Source organism: Schistocerca nitens, chromosome 4 (assembly GCF_023898315.1).
Source record: "Schistocerca nitens isolate TAMUIC-IGC-003100 chromosome 4, iqSchNite1.1, whole genome shotgun sequence".
NCBI lineage: Eukaryota > Metazoa > Arthropoda > Insecta > Orthoptera > Acrididae > Schistocerca > Schistocerca nitens.
In genome coordinates this window covers 196,408,920-196,435,074 of record NC_064617.1, presented here as the reverse complement: position 1 = coordinate 196,435,074, position 26,155 = coordinate 196,408,920, and the positions used below count along the sequence as shown (strand labels likewise).

Here is a 26,155-nt window from a genome sequence, read left to right as displayed (position 1 = left end):
ACAGAGAGGAAACATTTCATTACTAATGACACGCCTAGCGACAGTTAATTTGACATCTGAATTTTAATTCCGCAAGCCTGCATTTCGACATTAAGGATGCGCCTGCGCGAAATAAATGGAGCAATATACGAAGAGCCCGCGAAACTCGACAGATGTTGCTCATGTATCGGCTGCCTTTTGCGCACGCGACTCCGCGCCAATTTTATTTGTACGAGGGTAATCCCAAAAGTAAAGTCTCACGTTTTTTTACAAGTACATAGACCTATTTATTTCTACAATGGTTTACATCAGTTTACAGCTTGAACATTTAGCTATTTTTCGACATATCACCATTTCTGTCGACGCTGTGGCAGTTTTTGTATGCCCATGCAGCTCGCCGCCACGCTGTTTAGAAACTTATGAACCACTTCTTTCACCTCGTCGTCGGAGCTGAATAGCTGGGACCACAATTAACGCTGACAGGTACTGCGAGACTCTGAAAAAACTCAAACGGGCAATTCAGAACCGGAGAAGAGGAATGTTCCCATGACAATGCTCGTTCACACAACGTCCTCGGCAAACCGTTGCTCTCCTGCAAGTTTCAGTGGAACATAATCACCCACCCACCCTATAGTCCAGTCACTTATTCCCTAGGTTCAAAGAACATTTGGCCGGAAAGTGATTCAGCTCCGACGACGAGGTGAAAGGAGAGGTTCATAACTTTCTGAACAGCATGGCTGCGAGCTGGTATGACATGGGCATACAAAAACTGCCACAGCGTCTACAAAAATGCATCGACAGAAATGGTGATTATGTCGAAAAATAGTTAAAATTTCAAGTTGTAAACTGATGTAAAGCATTGTAGAAATAAACCGGTCTACGCACTTATAAAAAAATAGGAGACCTTACTTTTGGGTTTACCCTCGTATAAAGTCAGCGATTTCCAGTGATAAACACTCACCTGAAGATGGCTGAATGGTTGTCAGCCGAAATATCGTGGCAAGAAGTCGACGTCATCCGGACGCAATCCTCAAACTTCATCGAATACTCTTTACGCCGGGAAAATTTCACGAATCGAGTCGTGGTTCCTGTACACGGTAGCTTGAATGAGTGGGCCCCAGTGATGGAACGGAAAAAAAAAACAACTCCAAAATATCACAGAACCACCTTCGACCTGAACCACAATCTTGACACACTGCGGAATAAAACGCCTCGCTGGACCGTGGTGCACTCTACGCCTCGCACCATTTGAAGAAAGGCAATATTTTGTGACTCGTCGGACGACACTATTTGCTTTCAGTCAGCTACTATCCATTTCGTGTTGTTTGGTCAACAGATGAAGGGCAGTTTATGTGCCGCTGTGAATAGTGTCCTGTTGCGAGGTACACGACTCCAACTGTCAACTGAATGTAATTATCTTCCCAATATTCGCAAGGAAACTGGCTAAGGCTGACATGCGTGCACAGACAGTTGTAATTCCTGTTGGGTTTGAAACCCACTGTCATTGACATGGCGTGGACACTCGTCTTCGGTCCCTGTAGGTTTGGATCTTTTAACGAGCACTGTTCATATGCGGTGTCACATGGCTGCAAGTGTTACACTGTTCCTTGTGCCATCCTGCACCTCTCCACGACAACCAATCTTCCTGCCCTGATATTATATAACTGCCTGGCACATAGACACCACGAGATTCATCAGCGGTGGTGAATCACATGCCCGTCTGGTAGCAGTTCCACATTACGTATAGGGCATCAAAGCAATCAATGTGCTATTTTAAAGCCAATGTCATCTGTCAGCAACTTTTAGTCTGTATCACCAAGTTTCTCGGAAAGTGGATGTACGAGAGCGTGCTAAAAAGTAATGCTTCCGAATTTTTTATGAGAAAACTCATAAAGCTTTTTAAATAAAATGAACGTTATTAACATTCTGCATCTTTATTCTTCATGTTTATTTGTTTGCAGTCCTCTGCCGCTAGAGGGCTCCGAATTTTAACGTGTAACATGTCGGTGCGTGAGAAAGAGCGTGCTGTAATCGAATATCGAATTCGAAGAGGTCGTCTACACGTGGAGCATCCTCTCATTCATGACAATGCCAGCCAGACCACACGAGCGCTGCGACAGCTGGCAGCAACCCGATGCCTTGGGGGTCACTGTCACCGATCATCCACCGTAGAGACCCTTCATCTTGGCTCGAAGACTTCTTAAGTAATAGAACCCAGTACGTTGTCCTCGATGGTGAGTGTTCATCGGAGGTGAGGGTATCATCTGGAGTATCCCAGGGAAGTGTGGTAGGTCCGCTGTTTTCTATCTACATAAATGATCTTTTGGATAGAGTGGATAGCAATGTGCGGCTGTTTGCTGATGATGCTGTGGTGTACGGGAAGGTGTCGTTGTTGAGTGACTGTAGGAGGATACGAGATGACTTGGACAGGATTTGTGATTGGTGTCAAGAATGGCAGCTAACTCTAAATATAGATAAATGTAAATTAATGCAGATGAACAGGAAAAAGAATCCTGTAATGTTTGAATACTCCATTAGTAGTGTAGCGCTTGACACAGTCACGTCGGTTAAATATTTGGGCGTAACATTGCAGAGCGATATGAAGTGGGACAAGCATGTAATGGCAGTTGTGGGGAAGGCGGATAGTCGTCTTCGGTTCATTGGTAGAATTTTGGGAAGATGTGGTTCATCTGTAAAGGAGACCGCTTATAAAACACTAATACGACCTATTCTTGAGTACTGCTCGAGCGTTTGGGATCCCTATCAGGTCTGACTGAGGGAGGACATAGAAGCAATTCAGAGGCGGGCTGCTATATTTGTTACTGGTAGGTTTGATCATCACGCGAGTGTTACGGAAATGCTTCAGGAACTCGGGTGGGAGTCTCTGGAGGAAAGGAGGCGTTCTTTTCGTGAATCGCTACTGAGGAAATTTAGAGAACCAGCATTTGAGGCTGACTGCAGTACAATTTTACTGCCGCCAACTTAAATTTAGCGGAAAGACCACAAAGATAAAAGAGATTAGGGCTCGTACAGAGGCATATAGGCAGTCATTTTCCCCTCATTCTGTTAGGGAGTGGAACAGGGACAGAAGATGCTAGTTGTGGTACGAGGTACCCTCCGCCACGCACCGTATGGTGGATTGCGGAGTATGTATGTAGATGTAGAGTGACGAAGCGGTGCAAGCAGGACCGAGGTCGTGGCTCCGCCATCAAAGTCAAACATTCTACAGCGATGGTATCAACAAACTGGTGTCTCGTTGGGAGAAATGTGTTCGTCACGAAGGTGAGTATGTTGTGAAATACACACGTAGACATGGAGAATAATAATGTAGAATGTTAATAATGTTCTTTTTAGTTAAAAAGATTCAATAGCTTTCATGAAAAAAAAAAAATCGTAGGCATTACTTTTCAGCACGCCTTTGTATATGAGGGTCTACGCAAATTTCCAATTACATGGCCGAACGTTGCAGGTCTATTTTTGAGTAACCGCACCACTAGGTTCATTTTTAATGCACCGTGTACATGACTGTGCTATGTAATTGGAGATGGTGATTTCATACCTACAATGAGGCGAAGGCAGTGACACTGGATGTATCGAACAGAATCTGAAGAAACTGAACACACGCATTGCACTTTTCGTGTCATAAAATCTTTACCTGTAGCTATCAATTAGTGTGTATACTTCAAACACATTCCAGATGAATACAGATTCGACATACTCTGTCTTCATATTTTCAGGAAGAACCCAGACAGATCCTGTGTTATGTACGGCTGAGCGAAAGAGAAACAAACATTCGGGGTTCTGATTATTCCGGCATAGCGGAAGAATACTCCAGAAAGCCATCATTTTTAAGCTGTTACTAATTTACTGCTCAGGCAACAATCTGAAGCAGCACTAAATAGTTTTGAAGTATGGAAGATTTCCATTCCCCTTACTTTCAGCCGTTCCCAGTATCAGCACACCAACTGCGTTTTGGTTGATGTTACAAAACCGGATCAATCGTCCAGACTTCTGCCCCTGAAACTACTGAAAAGACTGCTGCCCTCTTCAGAAACTACACGTTATGTGGCCTCTCGAGAGATCCCCATCCACTGTTATTGTACCTATCGTACGCCTATCTGTATCGCTGAGGCACGCAAGGCACCCCTCCAACGGCACGGTGCAAGATCCATGGTTCATACAGCTCAAGTGTATGGTTAAATGATGGGGTCCTCTCGACTAAAATATTCCGGAGGTAAATAGCCCCCATTCGGTTCCCTGGGCGACGAGTGCTCAGGAGGACGTCGTCATCAGAAGTAACAAAACTGGCGTTCTACGCATCTACTTGATCGGCCAAGTAGGTTAGAAAATTTAAAAAATTAAATTGATACGCTGAAGTTAGACACAGTGGGAATTAATGAAGTTCGGTGCCACGAGGACCAAAACTTCAGGTCAGGTGAATACAAGTTCATAAATACGCAATCAAACAGGGGCAATGCAGGACTGGTTTTAATAACGAACGAAAAAATTGGAATGCGGATAAGCTACAATGAACAACACAGTGAACGAATTATCGTAACCAAGATAGACACGAAGCCAACAGCTACCACAGTAATACAAGGTTACATGCCAACTAGTTCCGCAGATGAAGAAACTAAAGAAATGTATGACGACATACAGGAAATTATTATAGACAGGAAAAACTAATTGTGATGGGGGACGGAATTCGGTAGTAGGAAAAGGAAGAAAAGGAAAAATAGTAAGCGAATGTGTCAGATTCATTATATAATGGTAATACAGAGGTTTCGGAACCAGATTTTAAATTGTAAGACATTTCCAGGGGAAGATGGGGACTCTGAGCACTATTAATTGGTTATGAACTGTAGATTAAAACTGAAGAAACTGCAAAAACTTGGGAAATTAAGGAGATGAGACCTGGATAAGTTGATAGAACCAGAGATTGTTGAGAGTTTCAGAGAGAGCAATAGGCAACAGTTAACTATAATAGGGGAAAGAACTACAGTAGAAGAGGGAAGAGTGGCTTTTAGTGACGAAATAGTGAAGGCACCAGAGGATCAAATAGGTAAAAAGGCAAGGCTTAGTGGAAATCTGTTATCCATGTAACAGAGAAGACAGCAAATTTAATTGATTAAATGAGGAAGTATCATAATAAAGCAAGTGAAAGTGAGGCAGGTGAAAGAGAAAATAACATCTAAAAAATGAGATTGTTATGAAGTGCTAAACGGCTAAGCACGAATGGCTAGAAAATAAATGTGCGGATTTAGAAGCATATTTCACTCGGGGAAAGATAGATACCGCCTACAGGAAAATTAAAGAGGCCTTTGGAGAAAAGAGAAGCGCCTGCATGAATATCAAGAGCTCAGATGGAAAACCTGCTCCAAGCAAAGAAGGGAAACTTGAAGGCAATATTATGGGAATGGAAGAGAATGTAGATGAAGATGAGTTGGGAGATGCTATACTACAAGAATAATTTGATAGAGCACTACAAGACGTAAGTCGAAACAAAGCCCTGGGAATAGACGACAATATGTCAGAGCTACGGATAGCTTTGGGAGGGTCACCCATGACAAAACTCTCCCATCTGATATGGAAGATGTATGAGACAGGTGAAATACATTCAGACTTGAAGAAGACTATGGTAATTCCAATTCCAAAGAAAGCAGTAGGTGACAGGTGTGAAAATTACGGAACTGTCAGTTTAATAAGTCATAGTTGAGAAGAATAGAAAAACTGGTAGACACCGACTTCAGGGAAAATTACTTTGGATTTTGGAGAAATCTAGGAACGAGCGAGGCAATACTGAGGCTACTACTTATCTTAGAAGACATGTTAAGTAAGGCAAACCTACGTTTACAGCATTTGTAGTCGTAGGGAAAGCTTTTGACAATGCTGACTGCAATACTCTCTTCGAAAATCTGAAGATAGCGGTGGTAAAATACAGGAAGCGAAATGCTGCTTACAATTTGTACGGAAACCAGATGACAATTTTAGTAGGAGTCCAAGGGCATGAAAGGGAAGAAGTGGTTGAGAAGGGAGTGTGAATCGGGGTTGTTGCCTATCGCCAATGTTATTCAATCTGTACATTAAGCAAGCTGTAAACTTAACAAAAGAAAAATTTTGAGTAGGAATTAAAGTCCAGGGTGAAGAAATACATACTTTGAGGTTTCTCAATGGCAATATAGTTCTGTGAGGGACAGCAAAGACTTGGAAGAGCAGTTGAACGGAATGAAGGATAAAAGATGAATATCAATAAAAGCAAAACAAGCATAATGAAATTTAGTCTAATTCAATCAGATGATGCTGAGGGAATTACATTACATTAGGAAGCAAGGCACTAAATGCGTTACAAGAGTTTTGTTATTTGGGCAGCAAATGACTCATGATGGCTGAAGTAGAGATGAGCGAAATGTGGGTAGTAAAAATCGTAGGGGGAGACCAAAGCAGATTCAGAAGAATGTAGGTTGCAGTAGTTACTCGTAGATAAAGGTGCTTGCACAGGATGGGGGAGCATAGAGAGCTGCATCAAACCAGTCTTCTGACTGAAGGCAACACCACCAGATTTCCTTAGCACGAAGAATGCGATCACACAGATGAAAAGGAGCTCAAATTAATTTCTGGACGATGATCGAATCGCACAACAGTATAACAAAATACGAGGGCTATTCAGAAAGTAGGGAACGTTGCCGTTTGACGGCGCTAGGCGCGCTCCGATCGCGTATATTTTGGTATGTGCGTGCTCAGCAGCTCAGTCGGCATCCATCCGTGACAGCGGGAACGTCTCTGCACGTCTGGTTTTTTCGATATTCGAATTTGAAATGTGCGCTGAAATCGAAAATCCCGCCTGTTGTGAGGTGCGGTCTGTGATACGGTTTTTGTTGGCAAAAAACCTAAAACCTATAGAAATTTATCGTGAACTGAACTAAGTGCACAGAAACAACGTAATGTGTGAATGTTCCGTCCGGAAATGGTGCATTCGGTTTAAAAATGGCCGAACCAACGTTCATGATGAAAAGAGTGAACGCCCGAGCATTGTTACTGACGATCTTGTCGCTAAAGTTGATGAAACGAGTCGTGAATCGTCGTTTCACAATAACGGAGCTTTTCGCTTCCTTTTCCACGAGTTTCACGGACTTTGTAGTTTGAAATTGTCACTCAGACGCTAGGCTACCGCAAATTTTGTACACGGGGGTGCCCAAAATGCCTACAGAGCACCATAAAGAACAGCGAATGGGGGCAATGTTGATATTTCTGGAGGCCTACCACAAACATGGTGATTCATTACTGGATCGAATCGTAACCAGTGACGAGACTTGGGTGAAACACGTCAATTGCGAGACAAAATTATAGTACATGTAGTGGGGGCACACAGGGTTCCCCCGAAAACCAAGAAAATGTTTGCAAACCTTGTCAGCAAGGAAGTTCATGGCGACAGTGTTCTGCGATAGGCAAGGTGTGCTTCTTATTGATTTTCCCGAACGTGGAGCAACCATAAATTCTGCCCGGTACTGTCAAACTTTGCACAGCTTTAGAAGAGCACTTAAAAACAAACGCCGAGGAAAGCTGACGTCCGAAATTTTGTTTTTGCACGACAATGCCCGACCTCACACGGCAAACCGCACTAAAGAACGCCTTAATTCATTCAAACGGGAAATTTTCCCTCATCCGCCCTACAGCCCCGATCTTGCACCAAGCGACTTCCACTTGTTTCCCAAGATGAAGAACTGGCTTGCAACGCAGCACTTTGGTGACGACGCGGAACTCCAGGCGGGCGTGACCCACTGGCTGAAGTCTCAGGAGGCACAATTTTACGGTATTTCAAAGCTTGTCCACCGCTTTGATAAGTGCCTCGATGTGTTTGGTGACTATGTGGTAAAGTAATATGTCAGTCGCTCTTTCAGATGTATATAATAAAATGTATTTCTTGTACTTATTTTTTTTTTTAATGCCAAAACGTTCCCTACTTCCCGAATAGCCCTCGTACTACGGGAGTAATAAACATACTTCGCATGACGACGTAAGGCAGTACTCGTCCCCACGGACCACACACAAACGCCACACACCCAAGGATTTCTCTTGAGGCGTTCCCAATGAAGGCTCTGGTATGGAGAATCAGGTGATCTGTAACTAAAGTTTTGTGATGTTTAATACACAAATGAAACGTCGCTTCCAGTCGCCCTTTTTAATTTTTTAACAGCATTTCAGAGAAAATCTTGTTTAGTCGACGACGACTACACGTACGAAAACTAGTTTTTTTTTCTTTTTTCCCACTGATAAATCTGAGAAAATGACAGGAATTACGTAGAACTAGGCTGGCAGAGAACAGCATAAATGACGTAATCCAAAACGCCTCACCTGAATATGGAGATTTCTTTTTCAAAAATTAGAAACAAGTTTAAAGGTGGATAGTTACGGTATTTTATTTGTACATAAAATGTTTATACACTTTCTAGCGCAACCTTATGTTGAGATAATAAGGAGAATATGCGTATTACATGTCGTTTCGATAGTATACCTGACAATCCAAACTGACAATTACAGAAGACTATCGCCGGTTGCTTTATCGCTTCACTGCGTTTATGATGAAACTGGTAGGGAGGCGTCCCTCCCCCACCCCTTCGGTCCCCAATGATGTACACCAATCACTCTAGCAGCAGTCAGGCATCCTGTACGACTGTCACTCAAACTTTTGTGAGAGGAACACATTTTAATAATTTCGGACACTTACTACTACCTTCACAAAGGACTTCCCTTCAAGTTACAATAAACCAGTGATTTCTCTCTCAAATTAATAAGTAAGCTACTACGTTATACAGGATAACGATTATTGAACTGTATGAAAGAAAACGTAAATTAGTTACAAATTACCGCGTGCACTGTCACTACAGATATTCGGATTTAGGTTATGACACGTTCGATATGTCTACCGTCATTGGTGGTGATGTGGCGCAGACGAATAGCGAAATTCTGCATGACCCGCTGAAGTGTCGGAACATAGATGCTGTCAATGACCTCCTGAATGGCTGTTTTCAGATCAACAATGGCTTTGGTGTTTTTGCTGTACACCTTGTATTTCATACAGCCCCACAAAAAGGAGTCGCATGTGTTCAGATCCGGAGAATATGACAGCCAATGAGGCCCATGCCAGTGGCCTCTGGATACACCAGAATGCGATCCCCAAAGTGCTCCTCCACGACATCAGACACACTTCTGTTTCGATGGCGTGCTCCGTCTTGCATGAACCACATCTTATCGAAACTGGGTCACTTTGGATAATCGGGATCAAATCTTCCAAAAACCTTCGCGTACCGTTCGGTAGAGACCATTCCATCAAGGAATATCGCATCGATTATTCCGTGACTGGACACTGCACAGACTTCTCGATCGCGAAATGCGGATTCTCAGTTCCACAAATGCGCCAATTTTGCTTATGGACGAACCCATACATATGAAAGTGGTCGACAACAACAAGCCGCGTATACAGCGCATACTAATTCCCATCATGCTCCGCGGCCAACCCTGCAGCTCGAACTTCCTAACGTAAACCGTTTAGTAGTTATGACAGGTTTATTTCATGTAGTTCAATTAACTACCACCCCGTGTATCTTGGACTAGTAACTACACGCGGCCCCATCCATTGTATGTTTTCTAACACGAGGGAATCACATTTGGCCTGGCCTGAGATTCAAAATGGATGCAGAATTGGGCGTACTTCAGGAAATGGTTGTTTTTGGAAGTACTACGAGAAGGCGCGTTACACTGGTGAAAATGATGTTACCCAGCCGTCCGCCTTTGACTGTCTCCTGAATTCTTGTAGAAAACTTAAGGGGGATGTAAATAAGCACAATGAGAACTCTAATCTGTGCGACTCCAACTGGTACATACACACAACACCACCAGTTAGAACATTGGTCATTCCTGCAGACTTTTCGGATTTTAACTAATAATCATATCTGGCAGAAGTCCAAGGCTGCAGAGCCTTCTCTTTCTTAAAATGAAATGTGTGTGAATTCCTATGGGACCAAACTGCTGAGGTCATCGGTCCCTGGACTTACGCACTACTTAAACTAACTTACACTAAGGACAACACACACACCCATGCCCGAGGGAGGACTCGAACCTCCGGCGGGAGTGGCCGTCCGATTCGTGACATGGCGCCTCTAACCGCGCGGCTCTCTTTCTTATTCAGGCGGTGTGATACCCACTGTTTATAAAATTTTCTGACATCATGGCTTTCGTGTACGATATTATGAACAGCCGTCCATGTAATCGGAATACACACTACGCTGTCTTTGTAGTGTTTGTCTGTGATTGCACATATGAACTTTCATTGCCTGCAATTTTTCCCATATCGAAAGACTACCGTCGCGGCAAGCAAGTGATCCCCCTGAGTCAAGTGCAATCGCCCAAGGCACTGATTCATATACAGACCCATCATGCGGAGTCGAATAGTGGATGTCCCATAACCAAAAACGAAATCAGTAATGGTAGTGTTTAACATCCCGGCAACGCCGTTGTTTAGAACTGTAGCACAAGTTAGACAAGGATGGGGAGGAGGGGGTGGGTGGGTGGGGGGTGGGGGGGGGGGCAAAGAGCCCGCCTTGCTCCCACACAAAAACTATTCCGGCATTCGTCTCCAAGTTATTTGGAGAAACCACAGACAGTCTAAATCAGTACAGCTGGACGGGGATTTGACGTCCACCCTACCGGACCTGTCAGTTATCTTCGACCTCTTCCAGTCGTTAAACTATGTAACAACACACAAGCCTGGTTTAAAGGCCAGGCGACACAAGCCTCTGCTCTGGAGCCACTGCTTTAAGACTCCTATACTAGGTGTATCATAATTAGTTGCGAAAATAACCCACTTCCACGCTCACATCAACGGTCCTGTCCATTCCTACTGACGATCTTTTCAATTTGCGGATAGGGAGAAAACTGCGCTGTTCATGATCTGTATTTAATAGGAAGTGCATTTTGTAATTCTTTAAGTACGTATACGAAACTGTTAAACTATTGTTTCAACTGTTCAGTCGTTGAAATTTATGCAAGCAGGCAGAACAAAAATTTTCTACAGCCCTGTGAAATATAGTTAAAAGGAAACACGGTGGGTTCTTCAAATGGTGACAGAAATATTGCCTGTATTCTGTAAGTAGCTTCAGTAAGAATGATATGATTTCGAAAGGTTGTGGAACTGACTTTTTCAAGTCTTTGTTTATTCCTTCGTGTCGAGAGTAGCTTGTCACTGATTCAACAATACAATAGTGCATAAAAACTGCTCTGTCTTAATGAGAGAGGCATTTTCTGACGATGACTGGAAGTAACATAGCTGAAAATGACACAACGTATAAAAAATATATTATTAATGTAATGAAACCTTCCCTAATAAGAAAGCACAACAAAATAAACCTTTATAAGATCTTAGATAGACCTGTGATGTGCTTTGACTGTGAAGCCTGGCAATAACAGCAAACTGCATAAAGACTAACAGCCCGTGAAATCAAATTCTTGGGACGAATAGCTGGGTACATCAAATGGGATATCAAAACGAATGAAGATGTGTTGAAGGAACTTACACTACTGGCAATTAAAATTGCTACACCAAGAAGAAATGCACATGATAAACGGGTCTTCATTGGACAAATATATTATACTAGAACTGACTTGTGATTACATTTTCACGCATTTTGGGTGCATAGATCCTGAGAAAACAGTACCCAGAACAACCACCTCTGTCCGTAATAACGGCCTTGATACGCCTGGGCATTGAGTCAAACAGAGTTTTGATGGCGTGTGCAGGTGCAGCTGCCCATGCAGCTTCAACACGATACCACAGTTCAAGAGTAGTGACTGGCGTATTGTGACGAACCAGTTGCTCGGCCACCATTGACCAGACGTTTTCAATTGGTGAGAGATCTGGAGAGTGTGCTGGCCAGGGCAGTAGCTGAACATTTTCTGTATCCAGAAAGGCCCGTACAGGACCTGCAACATGTGGTCGTGCATTATCCTGCTCAAACGTAGGGATTCGCAGGGATCGAATGAAGGGTAGAACCATGGGTCGTTAACACATCTGAAATGTAACGTCCACTGTTCAAAGTGCCGTCAATGGATGTGACCGAGACGTGTAACCAATGGCACCCCATACCATCACGCCGAGTGATAGTCCAGTATGGCGATGACGAATACACGCTTCCAATGTGCGTTCACCGCGATGGTACCAAACACGGATGCAACCATCATGATGCTGTAAACAGAACCTGGATTCATCCTGAAAAATGACGTTTTGCCATTCGTGCACCCAGGTTCGTCGTTGAGTACTCCATCGCAGGCGCTCCTGTCTGTGATGCAGCGTCAGGGGTAACCGCAGCCATGGTCTCCGAGCTGATAGTCCATGCTGCTGCAAATGTAGTCTAACTGTTCCTGCTGCAAACGTAGTCGAACTGTTCGTGCAGATGGTTGTTGTCTTGCAAACGTGCCCACCTGGTGGCTCAGGATTAGAGACGTGGCTGCACGATCCGTTACAGCCATGCGGATAAGATGCCTGTCATCTCGACTGCTAGTGATACGAGGCCGTTGGGATCCAGCACGGCGTTCCGTATTACCCTCCAGCACCCACCGATTCCATATTCTGCCTACAGTCATTGGATCTCGATCCACGCGAGCAGCAATGTCGCGATACGATAAACCGCAATCGCGATAGGCTACAATCCGACCTTTATCAAAGTCGGAAACGTGATGCTAGGCATTTCTCCTCCTTACACGAGGCTTCACAACAACGTTTCACCAGGCAATGCCGGTCATCTGCTGTTTGCGTATGAGAAATCGGTTGGAAACGTTCCTCATGTCAGCACGTTGTAGGTGTCGCAACCGGCCCCAACCTTGTGTGAATGCTCTGAAAACCTAATCATTTGCATATCACAGCATCTTCTTCCTGTCGGTTAAATTTCACGTCTGTAGCACGTCATCTTCGTGGTGTAGCACTTTTAATGGCCAGTAGTGTAAAATAAGGCCCATCACACCATTACATTCAGAACTTCAAAGAGCTGGAGAAGACATCCACAACTAATGAGTTCAAAGGGGATCTATGCTAACTACTACCCCAACAGTTTAATATAGCTAGGTGGACCAACAAAAAGGTGTCAGGAGAACTTTTTGATGATTCTGTGACCGGTCAAGGAGTCTAATAGTTGGAAGGAAGTTTACACAGAGTCAAAGCTTTTTTGTGCTTAGACCATATAAAACAATGAATGGAAGACAGGAAAACAAGTAAAGCGAACAGTGAAAAAGTGGCCTGGAGTGGTTCTTGTAAACTAAGTTAGTTTTCAAATCTAAGTTCCAATCTTTCACACTGCATATTTATAATTGCATATATTATACATTTTAACTCATAACTGAGAAATGGATTTTCAATTTTGAAACCACTCAAAGAGAGTGGTTCATTGAACTATGAAGAGAGGTGTGTGGGGCATTGCCAGCAGACAGAGGAAAACAAATCTCAGAGACTAGATTTGACTGGAAGAAAATAAAATGGAAATGGGGAGGCCATATAGCCAAATCTATATTTACACAATTACTCTGCAATTCAGAATGAAGTGCTGGCAGATAGTTAATCAAATTACCTTCAAACTGTGTCTTTACCGTTCTACACTCTAACAGTCCACGAGAAAAATAAACACTTAAATCTTTCCGTACGAGCCCTGATTACTCTTATTTTATTCAATGACCATTCCTCCCTATGTAGGTTGGTGCCAACAAAATATTTTTTTAGTCAGAGGGGAAAGTGGGAGATCGAAATTTTGGGAAAAGATCCTGCCACAATGAAAAACGTTTGTTTTAATGACTATCACCCCAATTTGCATATCATATCCATGACCCTATCCCCCATATTTCACAGTAATACAAAATGAGCTGCCCTTCTTTGAACTTCTTGATGACCAGGGTCAGTCCTATCTGATGTTGATCCCACACCACACAGCAATACTCCGGAAGAGGACAGACAGAGCAGGCAGTCTCTTTAGTGTTATGTCAATAAACTGTAGTCTTTGGTTCTTCCCCCAACAACATTATCTATGCGATCTTTCAGTTCCATTATTCATGATTGTATTTCTTATGTATTTAGTTGAATTCACACCTTTAGTTTTGCATGATTTATTGTGTAACAAAAACTTAGCAGATTCCTTTTAATACTCATTCAGATGACTTCACACTGTTCATTATTTTTTGCAGCATATAGATATCTTGTGTAAATCATTTTGCAATTGTTTTTTATTGTCTAATGATTTTATGAGGCGATAAAAACGGCATAATCTGCAAAATAATCTATGAAGGATACTCAGATTGTCTCCTAAATCATACACAGATTAAGAACAGCAGAGAATATATAACACTTCCTTGGGGGACACTAGATACCACTTCTATTTTGCCCAATGACTTTCTGTCAACTACTACCTTTCTGACATCATGAATGGATGGAAAAATAAAGACTGAGGGCATTCTTTGCAGTATTTAAAGAAATACATGAATATCATGGTGACGACCTAGTAGAAGGAAAGTAGACAGCATTAGAAAAGATCCAAAGCAAGACATACATATGGTTAAGACCTTACATATTACATAGGTCTAGAAAAGTCTGGAGGAAGCCATTAACCAGTACTGGCCTGACAAGCTTATGTGGATCAGTTGCAAATGCTGCAACAAAAGAAAATTAGATTTGTAAAGAAATGCAACTAAGCACTTGAGGTATTTGTTCTAAAACTGATATATTTTGTATTTACAAGTGGAAATAATTTCAATGCATCAAGGTACAATATTTTAATTCTTTGAGTGTCTCAAAAACCACATTTTCAACACAGCGACGTGTGTCAGCCAGCGTCCACAGTAGAACCACTCATCTGATGCCAAGTGATCACCAGGGGTCACAGCAGAGCATCATGCATCACTCCATGTGCATGGCCTACATCTACATCCATACTCCGCAAGCCACCTGGTGGTGAAGCCTCTGTCACTAAGCATGTGGCAGTCCAAATATTAATTATCAAGTACAAGGATAATTATCAGCATCACAGTTTGTACTACAATATACATGTCATCTCTGTACTCTTTCTTAGGGTTGCAATATACCACACAGCAGTAATTGCTACAGTTGAATAAATAAGTGAATCTTATAAGCTTTCCTCTGTAGCAGTGTATGTGGCAATGCATCTAAGCAGAACTCATTCCATTGTCACATAACTCTACAATAGCTCACTGCAAGTTCTTATTTAAAAAGTTGTAAACACTTTGTAGTACCCTTCTTATAGATATTCAAATGTGTATTGGAAACGAGACCTGAACTTCTAAGACCAGCAAACTACAAAAACATGTGAGCCACTTTGGTGTCAATATGAATAATGCACTGAAAAATAACATGAAGTTGGAAAAGAAAACATGTTTTGGAGCACAGGTAAATATAATTCTTGCTGAGAAATGTTTCTATGGTTGGATACAGACATACTAGGTCCTTGTTTGTTGTTGAGTACTTTTTAATCTGTTAACATATGTAGGCCTATTATACATGCCAAGTGTGTGTGTGTGTGTGTGTGTGTGTGTGTGTGTGTGTGTGTGTGTGTGTGTGTGTGTGTCTGCATAGGAATGTTTCACCTGTTGGTTTCTTGTTTCACTGTTCAGATGCTGTGTGACTCACCTCTTCAGAGAAGGGAATCAGTTGCAAGAACAGTTGTGACAGATATGGTGCTGGCAGGTGTTAGTTACATTTAACTTGAAAAATGTAAACATACAAAGTTTAATTTTTTGATACATCACTGATTATATTTTTTGTGTATGATGTAAGCTTCTTGTAGACTAGGTAGATGTGATTTTCTTTCAAAATCATATACCAAGCAAAGTGGTTAGGAAGTTTCACTGCACTGGATTTGCAATTGGGAGGGATGGGGTTTGTAACCCTTTTGGCATACTGACTTGGATTTTTCATGGTTTCCCGAAGTAGGTGAGAACACTGGGGTGGTTACACTGATAAAGCTGTGGCCGAGTTCCTGCCTTATTGTCACCCAATCATATCCTATTTTGTAAGTTTTATGTGAATATAACAGAGGGAAACATCCCAAGTGGGAAAATTATATATAAAAAACAAATATGCTGTAACTTACCAAACGAGAAAGCGCTGGTTGATAGACACAATAAAAAACACACAAACACACACACAAATTTCAAGCTTTCACAACCCAAGGTTGCTTCATCAGGAAAGAGGGAAGGAGAGGGAAAGACGAAAGGATGTGGGTTTTAAGGGAGAGGGTAAAGAGTCATTCCAATCCCGGGAGCAGAAAGACTTACCTTAGGGGGAAAAAAGAACAGGTACTCTCGCGCGCCTTTCATGCGCACACACACGTACATCCATCCGCACATATACAGACACAGGCAGACATCATTATTTATGTGACATGTCCTGTACTGCAGTATCAAATGGTCAAAAGAAAAATGAATAAAGAAAAATAACAACAACTCTTCTTGTTCCACATCATGTCACCCCAAAAATATCTGTGCAACCATTTAACACTACAACACATAGGCCTACACTGTAATAATTCATATACTACAAATAAAAATACAGAGTGTCCCACTCAAACCTCCACGATTTCAAAGACCCACGAAAAAAAAAAAAAAACCACACACCTCTACACGTGAACCATTTGTAGCACGAAGAATATCTCGTCTATATTCAATTTATTATGAAGTTCTTTATAAAATTTCCTCTGTTACTGTTGCAATTGCATTAGTAATACAATGTCGCAATGTAGGAATATCATCAATTTTGGTTGCATACACGCGGGTTCACGAGTCCCATAATGTCAGGTGAACATGGTGGCCAGGCAATGGGTCCTCCCCATCCGGTCCAGTGACTGGGAAATTTCCTATCCAGGAACTTGCGAACAGCCGTTGACCAATGTGGCGGAGCTGCACCTTGTTGAAAAATGATGTAGGCTTGCAAGTCTTGTATCTGAGGGTACACAGACAGCTCCAACATGCCCAGATACACTGACCCATTCACTGTTTGTTTTGCAAAGAAGAGCGGTCCAACAATCCTGTTGTGCATTAGCCTGCACCAAACATTTAGTTATAGGGCTATCACAAACACGTTCAATGACAATGTGAGGATTTTGCGAACCCCAAATCCAAATATTATGCCAATCAACTCTTCCTGATAGATGAAAGGTTGTCTCATCTGAGAATAAACATCTTTTCAGGAAGCTGGCACTCATATCAATACACTGCAGCATATCCGCAGCAAATTGTTGTCAATGTCAGATGTTGCAGAATTTGCACTTTGTAAGCAGACATATGTAGACGCTGGTGAACTACACGATACACTGCTGACTGAGGTACATCAAGTTGCCTAGATGCTTGACGAACTGACTTACGTGGGCTTCTGAGAAACGTTTGTCTGACGTCCTCCACTGTCTCTTCTGAAATTCTGTAATGTGCACTGCCAGAATGTTTCAGAACATGTCCTCTTGCCAGAAACTTCCTATACCATTCCTTAATTGTTTTCACATCAGATGGATACATTCATACACACGATGATAATTTCTTTGCACAGTAATCAGCGATTTTGTTTCTGCAAACCACACTACTGCTTGCGCACGCTTCTGTGGAGTCGCCATTTTCACATCAGGTGACCATGCTGCACTCTGCCGACGATACTTGGCACTTCTGACATGGGAATATAAATTCTTTGAGATGCTCTACAATGTGGTGTATTTTTCACTGTCGTATCTACAGTGGTTTTTCTCTCCTGGGTCCTCGAAATCAATGAGGTTTGAATGGAATGCCCTTTATATAGGCCTATTTTTCCTTTACAGAGCAATATTTGACAACCAAATTTCCTGCTCATCATTTTACTAATATTTTTTACTCATTGCTTTGAGTTGTTTAGATTAATCATCTCATGGCACTAAGATATAAGAAATGAGTTTTTACAGGCATTTGAAACAGAGGATGGTGTAGCAGACTGGGAGGTGTGGCACATAGACAGGTGAAGAACATGTTCTACTGACTTGACAGAGCTGCTTAAACAAGTCAGAATTCTAGGCTGAAATGTTACATGACTGAACCAAAGCTTTTGGTATTAACCAATTACAGTTTACTCGAGTTGGGTAAATAAAGGGGTATTAATGTTATAAAAGAAGCTCATCACACTAACCTTTCTCATTCAACACCAACTGAGTTGTTTCAACAAATGTGTGTTACAACAAATTAAAAATTAATGAAACATGCCATAATTTCACATTTCAATTTGGAGGTTTACCACTTGAGAACTCCCAGAGCAGCAAAACTATCACAATTTCTACATAAAATGTCTACTTCTGCGGAACGAATAAAGTAAGAAGTTCTACCGTCTCTGAATGGAGAATAAAACCTCAGTACGAGGTTGCACAAGGATGGGGTAAGGGAAGATGAGTGGGCATGTCACAAACTATTTACGTAACTAAACAGAAAAATGTCTCACCACCACTAATTGAGCAAACATATCACAAGATTTATAAAATGAAAGTTGATAATTGTGAGGGGATAGAATATGAGATAATTTCCGTCAAGACAGTATTTACACTAGAAGCAATTTCGTGTGCAAAAGTTCATGAACATATGTCGTGTTACATATAGTCTACAAACAACCACCTGGACATCTAATCGAGCAACAAACAATACATTGGGACGCACAAGTCTATTTGATTAGAAGTTTTACTTTGTACTTTACTTTTCTGAACAGCATTGTTTTCCATTAATTATACTATGTTACCTCCAGTTCTGCCGTGTTTTGTATAGATGTCTTTATTTACACTGCTGCTCTTACTTACTATAACTTTAATTTTGTTAAGAGGATAATATATTGTTATATGTTTTAATCACTGAATCAGTGTAGATGGTGCTATTATACACAACTGTTTGTGTGTGGCATACTATAAAATTACACTAAATTGTAATATTAATGATCGACTCTTGATGTGTGTGCTGAAGTTAAAGTATATTGGCTACTAACAGAAATCAAACCATTTCTTTGTTCTTTTTATCATCTGCACTTAACATTGTTAGCCAACTCTTTCATATCATCATCAACTTCGCATGTTTCTCACCTAAGATTGAAAGATAATCACAGACAACACAAACAATCTCCATTGAAACTTGCAACTACAATGGTGGCCATAGTAAATAGTACATTTTTCAGTTGGTCACATCGCTAAGATGGAGATGTGATCATACCATCTACCACATCTTATCAGACCCATATAATATGCCATTCAGTTAAGTATGGAATATAAGCCAGAGCAGGTGCATATTGAGGCTGTGGATGTGTTCCATCGAGTGCTTAGCGTTACAGCTGTACTGTGTGCAGTGAGCCCTGTAAGGGACCGCCATTTTCATGTTCCATACAGGAGGAAACAACAAGGTGTGAGATAGGTTCTGTAACCAATGTGAAGAATAAGGGATCTCAAATGACAGTTTGAGTGCCGGAAAATATCAGGCTAGTTTGTGCAGCTCTGCACCAAAGTCCATAGCGATCCGCCCATCACCATTTCATAACATTACAAATTCCTCACAGAAGCTGCAAGTGGCTCAACAGTTACAGCCGGGAGATAAAGTGAGTACGTGCAATTTCTGCATAACATTACTGGACAGAATTGACCTATGATACATTTCCAACAAATCATGTGATGTCTGATGAGGTGAACTTTCATTGGAACAGGTTTTAAAAACAAAATAAAAACCTCAGCTAACACTCAGGCACAAACCCCAACTCATTCATAAAAAAAAAAGCCCATGGTACCCCTGGATCATCATCGTCTAGTGTGCTATTCGAGTCCAATGGAACTGTTAGGCCAGATATTTTTTTAAGTCAAAAATAGCTGGCTGGCGAGTGTCAATTCCAAGTGGTATGCTGCTTTGATTAAATAATTTCTTCATTGCACAGTTGCAGGGACATCACCGTCTTAATAAAATAGGGTTTCAGCAAGATACGACTACAGCCCATACTGAGGTGCCACTTTCCACATTGATTACTCTCACAATTCGGTGATATCCTACAGCTAGCGGCTAGCATGATCACCTGATCTTTCAGCCTCTGATTTTTTTGGTCATCTCGAGAACAATTAGTTTTTCATTCCCCCCCCCCCCCCCCCCCCAATCCCCCGATGGAAACTAGACAACTCTGAAGAGTTGAAAGCTGCAATCGAGAGAGAGAGAGAGAGAGAGAGAGAGAGAGAGAGAGAGAGAGAGAGAGAGAGAGAGAGCAGTTGTTCCTCAAGAAATTACTGAGAACCTAATGAGAAACTTTAGCCACGCATCGCCAAACCATTTGTGTATTGTAATTTTTAAGTATAAACTTGTTTTTGGCTTCTCTGTAATGGCAGTGTGGGTTACTGTGTCATATTGGACACCCCACCTCTAACACCCTCCCCCCAAAATCTTGGTTGCAGTGACGAACTGGAGCAGAGCCCGAGGTCTAGGTTAGGCAGAAAGGTGATCATTTGGTTGATAGATGGCAAAGCAAACAAATGTCAAAGCCAAATAAAGGTTATGGTAACGGACTGACCTGTAGCATAGCTTAATGTTTGTGATCATGATACATCTAAATGCATGTTACTATATTTAATGCACTTTTCATTACAAAAATTTAAACTGCACGGTAAATTCAGAGAACGCTCATTACATAATGACCAAGTCTCCGACAAGTATTTTGATGCATATTATATACAAGGGGTGATCAGGAACTAGAGTTAGAAGGCCGATATTCCTGGAGATTCATCTGTTATGGAGGAATTAGTAGTGTGCAGTAATTCTGAAACATGCTTTGGCAACTTTGCAGAGTTTCAGCAAACACCTACAGTACTACTTGCAAGGATGCACAAATGATGACTCATTTGGAAATATGGTCTTGCAAAGAAATCCGCTCAGTTATTCGATTTCTGTGAGCTAAACATGTAACTGCAGTGGAAACTGTCAAGCAACTGGTAGGGGTTTACAGAGATACTAAGTTCTCATCAGCATTTTGCAGAAGGGTGTCTAAGTCTGTGCCCGATAGAGAAAATGGGGTTGAGAGAAGCGTCCGATCCCACGCGTTGGCTTTGACCTGTGACGTAAGGGTGTTGCCGTGTGTGTCGTCATGACGGTGCGGAGTTTGGTTTGAGTGTGGCGTGTTTTTAGATGTCGTCGTGTAGTGGTTTGTTGTGCTCTCTGGTGGTATGTTCAGGGTTTTCGTTCGTGTGGTGTAATGGGCTCAGTTTGCTTTTGCTCATTATCCAGAATTGTTAGTGTGTCAGCTGTGTTTGTAGTGGAATTCGTTTCAGTGAGTTAACGATTTTGTGTGATGGTTAATTTAGTGTTCGCTGTACGTCGTGTGGTAATTTTAGTAAAATTAATCAGTTGTTTTTGTTTAGGAATGGATATGATGGATAAAATTAAGTGCGCAGGTCAAGGGAAGTGTTCGATCCCGATGTGTGGCTGTGTATGTTGGTATCAGGAGATGTTTTTGAGCTATATAGGCCAAGGGAAGTGTTTGATCATAATTTATGGGATCGGGAGCTGCTGTTGAGCTATATAGGTCAAGGGAAGTGTCAGATTCCAGATGATATTGTTTAGTGGTATTTGGTAGTTTTGTGATGTCGGTTTTTTTCGTCTTTTTGTGTGGTTTTGTATGGGGGTGGGCGTCTAAATTTGTTTATATTTAGTTTGCCCCCCACCCAAAACACCCCATTTCCCGCGCTTGTCCCGTTAGTGTCATTACGCTTCTTGTGGAAAGTGTGTGTGTTTGTTTTTCTATGTATTTTCGTCCTCACAATGTGTACATAACGACTTTATATGCGCCATATTGGAATCGTGGTTTATGGTCGTTTCCGTCATATTTGTGACGTCATGGGTCAAAGCAGAGGGGCGGGATCGGACGCTTCCGTATTTCCAGAAAATGTCATGAAGGAGGATCACAGTGGCTGACCCAGCACATCAACTGATTTGAGCACACCTCAGATGGAGGAGCTGATTCAGGGCAACTGGAGGATAGCATTACAGCACATGGTGGTAGAATTGGGAATGTCATTTGGAAATATTCATCACACTGTTCACGATAGTCTGCAGTTTTTTTTGAGTTTGTTCCTGATGTCTTCCACAAAATCTGTCCGACCAACACAAGGAGAAGCATATGAGTGGGCCAAAGTCTGCAACTTTTGCAATTGTTCATCACAAAAGGGAATAGTTTTCCTCACGACATCACAGGTGATGAAACATGATCCACCATTACAACCCCAGCAGTAAGTGGTCATCAATGGAGTGCAAACACCCCTCCTCTCCAATCACAAGGGAGTTTAAGGTGACACCATCTGCCGGAAAGTTTATGACCACAATGTTTTGGGACAGTGCAGGTGTCATACTGATGGAGTTTTTGGAAGGAAGGCAGACAGTAACCACAGACTGATACTGCGAGACCTCGACACAACTGTGTGAAGGAATCGGGAGGAAATGGCCAGGACTTTTCACTGAGGTCATCATCTTTCTTCACAACAACATGTGACCTCATACAGCCAAGAAGACCACTATGCTGTTGAAGCAGTTTCACGTCACATCATGTACCATCCTCCTTACAGTCCAGACCTTGCTCAAAGCAACTTTTCCATTTTTTCTCACTTGAAGGACCACCTAGGAGGCTGATGATTAGCTTCAGATGAGGTGGTGAAACACACTGTGACAACATGATAGAAAAAGCACAGACAGGATATTTACCAGGAGGCTATATTCAAACTCATCCCATGAAGTGACATGCCTAACCTATATGGACACTAAGATGAGAAATAACCTAATGTGTGTATTAAAAGTTGGCTGTCTTGGTTGTATGAAATAAAAGGTACATGTTTCACGACAGGCTTTGAAACCTTAGTTTCTGTTCACCCCTTCTACATATATCCCACATAAATTACAGAAATTGCAAGTCGGGCCCCACTATAACTTTTACTGCAAAGTGTATAGAACAGTTATCTATAAGTTATATTGGTATAAATATAGGCTACATCTCACAACAACCATATGAAAACATACTAATTTCCATGGGCCACCATGTATTTTCTGCATTATATCAATCAAACCATGCCTCTTTCTACGATTGCCACTGTTACATTCAACTTCTATATCCACTGACATTGCCTTTAAAGAGCGACTTTCTATGGATACCACTGATATGTTTATGACCGGGTTCAACCTGTGCAAGATCATTATCTTTTGTTCCAGAATGTTAATTCCGCCTCATATTTTGACTTGATAATAACAGAAATTATGGCACTAGACAGTGTTTCAAGATATACCAAAACTTGTTTTGTGGAGTGAATTCTAACCAATTAGCAGTTTTGAGTTCTTTATACTGAAATATGTCATTAGCTGTAATACAGATCCCTGACCACAAATCATCTTTATTAACAGAACTGAAAAGTATCAAAACTATGATAAACCTACACCAGAAATATTAACCACTATGATGGTACCCTCATAATAATTTGTAATAGTCCTAAACTGTGTGGCTGTATATCAGTAAAATGTGTCAAAGCCATAATTCACACACTTGTGTACCATCTAATTGCTCTAAAGCTTTTGGCTTTCTGGGTACACAATACATCCAAAAATCCTTTGCATGGTGAATATCCAGGAGTAGAACTGTTTGGATTACATACACATGCGACAGACTACTGACCAAGCGGACTGTTCCTCAAACTGCAGGAAACCAAGCACATACCACTTGCAAGAACTCTGCATACAAGTGGATTATCAGGAAGAACATACATTGAGGAATGAAGGTGAAATTTTATCTGTGTCTAACAATCCAAACTTTTATTTTATACTGATCATAAGTTTTAATCGGTAACTTGGAACTCTGAGGTGAAGGTGTTAAGGGCTAACAAGAACACAAACACTCTGCTGTAGCAGTGTCTATAAGTTTATTTATATGTTATATCTGGTAAGTTAGAAAAGAATGTTTCTTCACAGCAATAAATTTTTTTCCATTATCAGCATGTTTTAACTTTTATGCTTTAGCACACACTGCTGAGCTATCTCAACCAAAACATTTGTCAAGCAAAGATCAAATTTACAACTCTGGCATACTTATTCCTGAGCAAAATAGGTCTATGGTGTCAAAGATCTTGTGGTATATTTGTTGGTTTACCTTTGTATACTTTGGTTTACCCCAGACAGGTTCTTGATTAAATTTTACTACAGTGATTAAGAACCTAGCAGCATACCAGAAAATTATCTATCCATTACATACACCAGCCATTCTTTACAAGTAATTCTGCAACTACACACAAATCTAATTAGGCCCTATTCAGGAATAACAGACTCAACCAATTCCTGGGCTGCTCATTTTGGCCCTCTGTGTTACTGATTATTAAAAGTACAACATTAAGAAAATTATTTTCCATTTTTTCACCTAAATCAATACGCTGCAGCTCTGTATAAAATACTGCAATATTATTTGCTCCACACATCTCCCTGTATATAACTTAGTTCTGATATCCTCTGAAATGTCAACAGATGGTGAGAGTCTTAAGTCATCACCGATCAGATTTTGTTCAATATCTGCAGTTTCCCACACACAATATTACATGCCATAATGTCACTGGAAAAATCAAAGTTCTATTACTGATAATTTGCGACCCCCTACTCCCTACGATGCTACATTGCGCAACTAACAAGGTTTTCCTGAACATAAATATCGCATACTTTATGGGGTAGGGCAGAGTGTGTGTGTGTGTGTTCCAATGCCACATTCTCTCGCGCAAGTAATATGTGAAATAGTGCTTTCATGTTTTTATTATTTTTATGACAACGGTACCAAAATACACATTTGTCAACAAATGACCGTAGATTTAAAGATTAAAGATGCAAAGATCTGCAACGGAAATATAAATGCCAGAAATAAAAGCTAATGGAACAAAAAGAAAACAACTGTCTTGGTTTTTTTGGATACTTTCTAAAGGGGTCGCGCTCTGTTCTTTCTACGTTAGTATGTACTAATGTTAAAAAATTCTGTGTTACATGCCTAATACATTCGAGCAAGACCACATTCATTTCGACGCGTACAGCATATTTATTCTTCTCTTGGTTATCGAATTCTTTTAATGTAAGGTTATCACCCACCACAACACGTCGCAAGCAAAAACTGCCATATGCGATTATAAACAAGCACTACTCTCCCAAATCATTTACTCATCTTCTGTATCACTTTAACACTCTACAATGAAATTACGTATTTATTAATCGCGAAAAATCATAATGGAATGACATCGGAACAGATAAACGTCAATGTTGACGAACGCTTTGGAACGTGACGTAGCGAAGTAACAGACGCCACATCAGGTAAGACAACCCATTAAAGCTCTACAGACCGACAAATACGTTCACCAGACTAACGATAATAAGAGCCACATAAGTATACTTAAATGACATTAACACACCGGACTTCCTGGGAAAATGTTTCCTAATTATTTCGACTTTACTGCAACAGATGACGCTTAAACATGAACTAATGTAACAAAACAAAATCGTCGTAGGGAATCTTATTACCTTGCTCAATAGTTCAGCTTGCACTTAACAATTTCTTATGACAGTCATCAATTTCGATCCAATATTCAAGGCAGATATGTGTACGTCCAGAGCAAACGGCGTATTTGGTATCCTATCCCACGTGCTACCACTCTGTTTTCCAGTACAGTCAATATGGCGTTCACCGGCACAGAATAAAAACGTAAATATACCCAAGGAGAATCTGAGAATACTACTTGGGTTATAAACACCACTTTCGAACTTTCATAAGGAGGTGATATTGTCAGACTGCACAGCTACCAATGCCTCCTTCTGCCTTTAAATATCAACGTTATTTCACACATTTTTTGAAACTAAATAAACGATAAAGCTCTCAGGGCACTTCAGCTGAAGCTAGATAAAGCCCGCAAAACTAACCAAAACGGCTGTTATTTCAAGGACCATTTCGTCCGCTGATGCAGTGTGACGCTTCGCAAAAGGTCTTTGATTGCAAACATTTGACGAAAGAGAATTATTAGCTCGCTACACTGCATATTTATGGCGTAACAGACAACAGTTGACGAGTTGCTACTGACGACAGCAATACATCCAAACTACCACACGACCAAAT

General features: G+C 41.3%; 1 protein-coding gene across 3 annotated transcripts in view; it reads right to left on the bottom strand.

The window, feature by feature from the left end:
* LOC126253247 (uncharacterized protein K02A2.6-like) overlaps positions 1–25,882 on the bottom strand; it is a 307,108-nt gene extending 281,226 nt beyond the window's left edge. Inside the window, exon 1 of one of the 3 annotated variants that reach the window (XM_049954440.1) lies at positions 25,567–25,882. The gene's annotated coding sequence lies outside the window, so the exon portion shown is untranslated. The remainder of the gene's footprint in view (positions 1–25,566) is intronic. The other 2 variants (XM_049954445.1, XM_049954443.1) reach the window with 2 other exon arrangements.
* Positions 25,883–26,155: the final 273 nt, after the last annotated feature.